Source organism: Elephantulus edwardii, unplaced genomic scaffold, assembly GCF_000299155.1.
Source record: "Elephantulus edwardii isolate Elephantulus edwardi_28Jun2011 unplaced genomic scaffold, EleEdw1.0 scaffold00270, whole genome shotgun sequence".
In the NCBI taxonomy this organism is placed as follows: domain Eukaryota; kingdom Metazoa; phylum Chordata; class Mammalia; order Macroscelidea; family Macroscelididae; genus Elephantulus; species Elephantulus edwardii.
In genome coordinates, this window is record NW_006400020.1 from 1851954 (window position 1) to 1859358 (window position 7405).

Genomic DNA, 7405 nt, shown 5'->3' on the forward strand with positions numbered 1-7405 from the left:
TTGACTCGATGGCACCTAACAACAGAGTTTCCTATGAATCACAGTCTTGCCTATTTTTCTGTTTCACTGTCCTCTTTATATGACGTGCTGAATAAAACCACCTTCCCAGCAAAAAAACCTCAAGAGTAAAGGAAGTTATTAAAAAAAAACAACAAACCAGACATGGGGGGGGGGGGGAAAGAAGAACGAACTGGGGAGGAGGGTGGAGAAAACAGTGCAACAATGAATGAGTGAAAACCCAAAATTTCTGTAAATGTTCATTAAAACGAATAAAATTTAATAATAATAATTTTTTAAAAAAGGAAAAAAAAGAAAATTAACATTTTGGTAAAAATATATGTGTCAAGATACCCTAAAGAAGACATACATGGTAGTTTTCCAAGAATAAACTAGAGCTTATCCAACAAACAAGTTCATTGAAAAAAATATGTTTATAAATAAATATCAACATGTAGGGTGATTAAAGATTAAAGGAATTATATGTGTAATGATATGATATAACAGAACAACAGTGGTTGGGAGAATTACAGAACAGTTGGATTTTTTATATTAAATGTGATAATTAATGAGGGATGAGATGGAAAAAGAATGTGGAAGCAGTCATACTGCATACTCCTGTGAACACTTTGAATTGTAAGCATTGATTTTCATCTTTGTATCACAGCTATTGGGACTCCTTTAGGAGAACACTTGGGTCTTACTAATTTATCTTTAATCCCAGCACTTAGCCAAGTGTCTTACTATCTAGTAGATATTCAGTAAATGTTTATGGTATTAATGTAGATCCCTTAAAATTTCTCAAAGATCATTTTAGAAAAGACATTATATTTTGTACCAAATAATTTGTGTGAGTATGTGTGTATCTCCTAAGTCAAGAAATTACTAGCAAAAAAAAAAAAAAAATTACTAGCACCAACATGTAATTATATGAAATAAAATGCAGATAGGTTCCTAGTATGTTAAATATGATGTTATTAAATCATAATAATTCAGATTTATAGCATTCAGCATATGACATTTGAAGAAGAATCTATTATTGAATTGTTTCACTGATTAAATTAGCAGTTGTTAAGAGATGAAACAATAAATGGCCTAGAGCAGAAAACAGTTTGTGGCCGGTTAGAGCAGTCAGGGAAGCTCAAATGTAGAGCTCTCCAGTCATCTTTATTTCCCTCCTGTACCACTTCCACTGCACTGGGTAACTGATGGAGACGTGTTAGGGCAGAAGGGGATCACCATCAGTAATCTTAAGAATTTTTTTTTCTCTTGCTCAAGTGAGGTGCTTAGTCTGTTGTTCTTTGGACTAGAAGACTATAAACAAGGGCCAGCTTTCCAGCCCTCGTGTAGTAATACCTCTTATTTCCAAAGGATACTTCAACCTCTTTGGAAAAGAGCACAGATGTGCCAGAAATGTTTTGAACATACAAGAAAAAAGAAAGTTTATAACCTCAAATCAGTTGTACTAATACATAGTAAACCCTCCAGAATTTTTGTAACTTGAGAAAAATTGAAGCAGCAAACTTCAGTATTCTTGTGTGAGACCTAATTAGGCTAACTGCTTCATTCTGGGAGGAACAATAAAAAGGGAAAAAAAAATAGAAATAAGACTTTTGAATAAATGCATCATTTTGTCTCAAATAGTTTTGTACATCTTTTAAAAAAATTATTTGAAATTGCTTGCCTTATCTTAGAGAGAGAGAGAGAGAGAGCGTGCCTTTGCTAAGAAACCTTCTAAACCCTTGTTCTCCCCACATCCTCTCTTTTATGCTCTTTGCTTTAGTATCTTTTTGCAACATATATTGCTCCATCAGCCACTCTGGATATTGGACTCCCAGAAGAACTTAAAAAAGATATTTATAAAAAAATGCAGCCACCATTTGAAGACCTTTTTGATACAGCTGAAGAATATATCCTCCTCCTCCTCCTTGAGCCCTGGGGAAAGATGGTAAAAGAAGACAAAATTGCTTATAGAAAGGTACTGTAGCACTGACAAACTTTGTGTGAATAATCCAAGTTTACTACAAAATTGATGATTAGTGGCATCGTTAGCTCAGAAGAGAAAGACTATAAAGGACTCTATGTGAGCCAGAGATTTAGTCAAGATTTGGCTAGGCTCAATCCTTGGGCAGAGAAAGTGTTTATTGACTTTAATTTTTGCCGGTTTCCCTATTGAATTCTAACATGATTTAATTCTATATCATTTTTTTTCCTTTGCAAATATGTCAGAAGAAAGAAATCTCGAGTTTTGTTTTCTTGTGAGCCAACATGATAATATGTTGGCTTTGTCCCTCTTGCCGTTTTTTCAGCAGTGGCCTTAATTTTGATTAATGGGAAAAGCCAATTTTGTCTTAACGTTGGATGAGTTACAGTAAATATTACACTCATGGAAAATATAAATGTTCCATATGCGTCGTTAATAGCAGATCCTTCAAGTGCTGCTCTTTTAAAGCACCCCCAGATGTTTGTCGGGGCAGAGTGCTTCATTGGAGAAAAGTGTCCACAGATCTTTTTTCATTCTGAAAGAGATCATTTTAAGCCTTAATGCTTGAATAGTTTCATTATTCCTTATTGATGGGTGGAGGAAATTTCTTTAAATATTTATTTTGAGTCACAAATTAAAACCATCCTTGGCTGTTTTTTTGAATTCAGTGAATACATGTACCCTATCCATGATGTAATTTCAGGTCGAACTCTGCTATCCTTTAGATTTCTAGTGTTCATTCATTTCTACTTAAGGGCTTCTTAAATAGCTATGTCTTCTTCCCGAAAGGCTAGTTTAGCTAATTAAGGTAAAAGGAATACTAAAACACCTTGCTAGGAGTTTTCCTTACTGGACTGTGGCTGAAACATTGTTTGTGGCTCACTGAACTCAGTGTGGCTTCACCATTGATCTATGCCTACTATCATCCTGTCATTTAAGGTTTCCACTGGATCTGTCGTAATTGCTGCACTCCATCCCTCTACTCACCACCTTTCTACTACAAGACTGCATGCATAATACTAGGAAAATTAAAGTGTTGTGTGTTGTGTACTGTAGAGTCATAATAGCTGACCCACCAGTGGGTTTTCAGAGGCAGTTAATCACGCAGGAGGAGATTGCCCATCCTTCTCCCACAGAGCAGCTGGTGGCCTTCCACTGCGTGCCTACGGGATTGCAGTGCAGCTTCTTGCCACTAGGCTACCAGAGCTCCCATATCGTGTGAAATTTTTAAAACTTAATTTCAGTTATTATTTTAGATAAAGTTTATATGGCACCAAGGAAAATAATTCTACAATTGTTAAATGTAAAGGAAAAAATACGCAAGTGTAACTAACATCCTTTACAACAAAAGTATTCATTTTCTACTGCAATTTTTTATTATACTAGTTTATTTACAAAATTTGTATACATATATTTTTAATTGTTATTTTAATTAAAGTTTACAGAAAGCTGTATTTTCATTCATTCATTGTTACATATTTCCCTCCTCCCCTCCCCCACTTAATTTTCTTTTTTTAATATTCATTCATTGTAGCGCAGTTTCCTCCCTCCTCCAGTCCACTTTGCAATGTACCGCTTATTCTAGACTATTGTCATACATATAATGCCTATTCATATATTCCCTTTAAATCTTTCCTTTATCAGTGTCAATACAATGTTCATTGTCTATCGATTCTTTTCCTATTCTCCTCCCCCCATGTCACTCCTGCATTATAACAGTGGTGTTATACAGTATTTGTCCTTTACATTGTGTGAATATGCCATCGTTTTTCTATTTATTCATTTGTTGATGGGCACTTGGGTTGTTTCCAACTCTTTGCTAGTGTAAACAAAGCCTCAATAAACATGGGTAAGCATACATCTGCTTCGGTGGCAGTACTGGTTTCTTTAGAGTATAATCCCAGTGGTGGAATTGCTGGGTCAAATGGTATTTCTATTTCCAACTTTTTGAGAAAGTGCCAGACCATCTTCCATAGTGGCTGTACCATTTTAAACTCCCACCAGCAGTGAATAAGAGTTCCAGTCTCTCCACAACCTCACCAGCATTTGTTGTTTATTGCTCTGTTGAACGTTGCTATTGTTGCTGCATTGAGATAATATCTCATAGTTATTTTTTTATTTTCATCTCTATTATAGCTAGAGATTTTGAATATTTCTTCATGTGCGTGTTTGCCTTCTGAATGTCTTACTTGGTGAAGTATCTATTCATATCCTGTGCCCATTTTTTGATTCGGTTGCTTACCTTTTTTCTTGTTGAGATGCAAAAGTTTCCTTATAATATGCTTGGGACATTTCCCTTTTTTAATGATGAGAGGGCTAATAGGTCTCCTTGGTTCAATAAACCTCCATAAATTTAGCTCAGAAGATGTCATTCAAGGCCCATCTGACTGATTATGTTAACTCTTTCCCAAGTGAACAGCCATGTAGAATATCAAAGATACTTGTTATGTACAGAACATCCTCAGGAAACTTCTCAGCCAATATGGTTTTCTCCTATGTTAGAGAAATGGTCCCAGTATTAAAATACTTGGTTTTCTGACAATATTAACAGGCTGAAGGTTTAGACCTGCTAAGTGGTTTCAGTTGATGAATGTCTTCTCTATAGTTCTAGCCATAAAAATCTGTCTTTGCTCACAGACTGGGGTGAGATCTAGTCATTCCTTATTTTCTGGTGAATTGGGATCCTGAAACCTTGCCCTGCCTACCTTCTTAACTTTTTCCCTGTTATAATAGAAATTGGAATTGGAATTGAACCAACCTATTTATTTCTGTTAGTTCACAGCTGGTATCTAGGAAGGGGAGGTATATATTTCTAGATACCAGTGGAACTGTATTATTACATAGATACTATCTATCTAAATATAGTATCACATTATATATACAAAATATGCATTCAAGGCTTGCCTTTTTAGAGCTAATATTTTCTAACTATGCTGGGTTTTCTGCCTTTGCTTCCAAAATTGTGTAGTTTTTTGGCAAGAATATTTGTTTTTTAGCCTGCTCTCATTGACACGTGGTGCATTCTGTTCCTCACTTATTCATAATGCATGTTCTATTGATATTATAGGCATTAATGTTATTTTATTAGGTGAAGCTGGTGGAAGAAACTCGACAGCTGGAATCCACATACTTCAGAAAGCTTCAGGCTTTGCATAAAGAGACATTTTCCAAGAAGACTGGGGTAAGACAACTCCCTACTTAGAGAAACTTTGTATCCTGGAGACAATGATCACTTTCTGTAGCAGGAGAGCCTTGGTAGCATAAGGCATGAAATGTTGGGTTGCTCTAACTGAGTCTTCCAGGTGCTCTATGGGGAAAATGGTGAGCAGTCTCTTTGTAAACCTGACGGAGGCTTACAGTGAGTCAGACTTGACTTGATGACAATGGGTTTTGTGCTTTGGTAGTAGAAGAGGAGATCACGCATGGGTAAATTATAGGGGGATAAGCATCCTTGTTTTCAGGCCATTCTTTTGCTTTGACCTGCTGAGTTTCACAGGTGTCACACTTCATCAACACATTTACCAGAGCTATACAGACAAAGGCAATGAGGTGGCACAGGCAGCCAAGCCACCATTTGCCTCAGAACCAGAAACTGGAGCCTTCTAGCTGATTCACATCGCTTTTATTGTGACTGGTTGTTTTTTTTAATGATAGAATCTCTTTCTTTGTTGTTTGGTCACAAAAGAGTTAAATGGAGTTTTCCAAACAGAAAAGGAACTGTTTGCGCAGTGACAGTATGCAAAAATAATAAATTTTTAGAAATGAAAGCCATAATAGAGATGCTAGAATTGGCTAGAATATTAAAGTGTTATTTTTCTTTCCAGACAACTTATAAAGTGATGAATTAAAGCATAGAAGATCCATACAATGAAAAATATTCATATTTATGCTGTTGTTGTTACGTGCCATCCAGTCACGGGCGACTCATAGCGACCCTGTGAAGGAGAGTCCTCAACGCTTGGGTGTCTCTCGTCCTCTCTCCAGGTTCATAGGAGATAGACATATATATATTAAAAAAATTACTGCTCAGAGTTGTATTTATTGATAGGGACAATGGCCCAGACATTATTACCTAATAATATAATAACGAAAACATCAGTACACTAAGATCTTATTTGTGTATAGATTAGATTAGATTAGATTAGATTAGATTAGATTGGATTAGATTGGATTATATTGGATTGGATTGGATTGGATTGGATTAGATTGGATTGGACTGGATTGGATTAGCTTGGATTAGATTAGATTAGATTAATTATTTATTATATATATACTTAGAAATATATTTATATATAAACACATATATACATACTTGTAATATCTCATTGTGGTGGATATACATATTTGTAATAAGTGGTGGTGGTGGTGGTGGCTACGTGCTGTTGAGCTGCCTGCGACTCAGAGTGACCCTGTGTACAATAACAATAACCCCTGCTCTATCCTGTGCCAATCTTGTCTCTGACACACCGACCTCCATAATCCAAGTCACTGAATCAATCCATCTCCTTGAGGGTTTCCTCTTTTATGCTATCCCTCCACCCTCCCAAGCATGATGTCCTGCTCCAAGGACTGGTCCCGCCTTGCAACATGTCCAAAGTATATCAGACAAAGCTTCAGAATCCTTGCCTCCAAGGAGCAGCCTGGCTTCACCTTCTCTATGATGAACCTGTTTGTTCTCCTAGCAGTCTGTTGTACATTCAATACTCTTCTCCAGCACCACAGGTCAAAGGCAGAAATTCTCCTTCTATAATCCCTAGTCATTGTTCACCTTTCTGATGTAGGGCAAGTAATTGCAAAGACCATGGCCTAGATCAAGGCCCACCTTTGTCTCTAGACTGACATTGTTGTTCTCCAGTACTTTGGAAAGGTCTCTGACAGCTGACTTTCCCAGTGGAATTCGTCTTTTAGTTCCTGGCTGCTGGTACCAAGAGTGTTAATTGTGGAGCCAAGCAAACTAAAGCTGCTAACAATCTCAATCTATTCACCATCAATTATGATGCTGCCAATTGGCCCAATGATGAGAATTTTTGTTTTCTTAATGTTGAGCTCAATCCATATTGAAGGCTGCAGTCCTTGACCTTTTGCAGTAAATGCTTCAGGTCCTCCTCAATTTCAGCAAATATATATATATATATATATACACACACACACATAAAAATATAACTATAAAGATAGTGACCAAATGTTACAAATAGTGTTGTGGTTTCAAATTAGTCTTTATTTCCTTTTCTGTGCTTTTCTTAAATTTTTAGTCTTTTACAATACGTTTGATGAAAATGGTAAAGTTATTTTTTTTATAATGTAACCTTCCTAAGGTTACATTATAAAAAAACCTGACTGGAAGAGATCTATATTTGTTCCCATTCCAAAGAAGGGTGACCCAACAGAGTGTGGAAACTATAGAACAATATCATTGATTTCACA